The sequence below is a fragment of the Pseudopodoces humilis genome, chromosome 7, assembly GCF_049639895.1.
Source record: "Pseudopodoces humilis isolate 2021_Gansu_Grassland_sample_001 chromosome 7, ASM4963989v1, whole genome shotgun sequence".
Taxonomy (NCBI): Eukaryota; Metazoa; Chordata; class Aves; order Passeriformes; family Paridae; genus Pseudopodoces; species Pseudopodoces humilis.
The window spans coordinates 40,014,269-40,015,503 of record NC_142206.1 but is presented as its reverse complement, the minus strand read 5'-3'; positions in this window follow the sequence as shown (position 1 = coordinate 40,015,503).

The following is a 1,235-nucleotide window of genomic DNA, read 5'->3' as shown; positions in this document are numbered from 1 at the left end:
AGCTGATTTTGTAAATAGTTTGTATAATAAATAAAATATTTTAAAAATGCTGCCTTCTCAGCTCAGCAATTTTTCTGGGATTTATAGAGGGAATCAAACTGGTGATGTCTATGGGCAAGGGGCCTCTCCAGATCTTCAGATGTCTAACAGATGCCGGGTGCCGGGGGGAGGGTATGTTTCTCCACCTGCAGCCTTTCAGGATGACTGACTGAAGCCAGGACCTGTGAGCTTTTGGGAAGAGGCAAGACTGTGCTGGGGCTTGCAGGCTACTGCGAGACCACACTGCAGGTAGGCTGGAAAATACTATGAAGCAGCTTGTAATGCTAGAAATAATTTTAAGGACTCTTATGTAAATTATTAATGCAGTTGGTGCAATCACTTTTTTTGTCTGACTCTTTGAGCTTCAGGTGCTTGTAGAGCTTGTGCTTCACAGTACTGTCAAGATTAGGTGAAGCCAGGAGAAGAGGGGGATTTTGAGTCCTTTACACCTTAAGGATTAAAATAATAATTTTAAAATGTGAGATGATTCTTCAAGGTGATTCTCTGTCTATTAGCATTTCTGCCTGTAAAAGGATGAAACACTATTTCCTGGGCTGTACAAGATTTAGCCTGTCCTCAGCCAGCAGAGCATTGGCTGGCTGTGTGTGTTTAACCACATATTTAGGTGGATGTTCTCACATGTGATACCAGCATCTAATGTTGATTCTGGCTTTCAGGCCATAAGCACTGGCTAAAGAAGAGAGTGAGTGGTGCATGAAATTCTTAGGGATTGCCTCTAACACTGTGTTGGGTCATGGTATTACTTAAAAGCTCCTGTGGCAACAGAATTGTCTTATGCTGCACTCAGATGAGGGAGGTTCCATAAAGCAGTGGTGACGAATACAGAAACTGAAGTTCCAGTGTCCCCTGAAAATTGCAGAGGCGGTGAGTCTAGAGCTGCTGGAGTTGGGGCCAGGGTACTAAAAGGTGGCTGACTTTGCCAGCAAACCTGGCATGAGCAAAATGATACACAGCAAGCCATGTGGACATACCTTTACATGCCATGACCATTATGACCAATTCATAAGAAGGGGGCGAAGTTGAGCCTATAGTTTTCAGAAATTATCTGTTTGGGTGTGAAGGAGAGAGCTCAGCATGCTGGATTACTTTAGCATGAAGTAAGTTATAAAGTTTCAGCCTCTCTTTGCATGATATCATCTGGCTGCTCACGCTGTCCATCCTGATCTCCAGTTTCT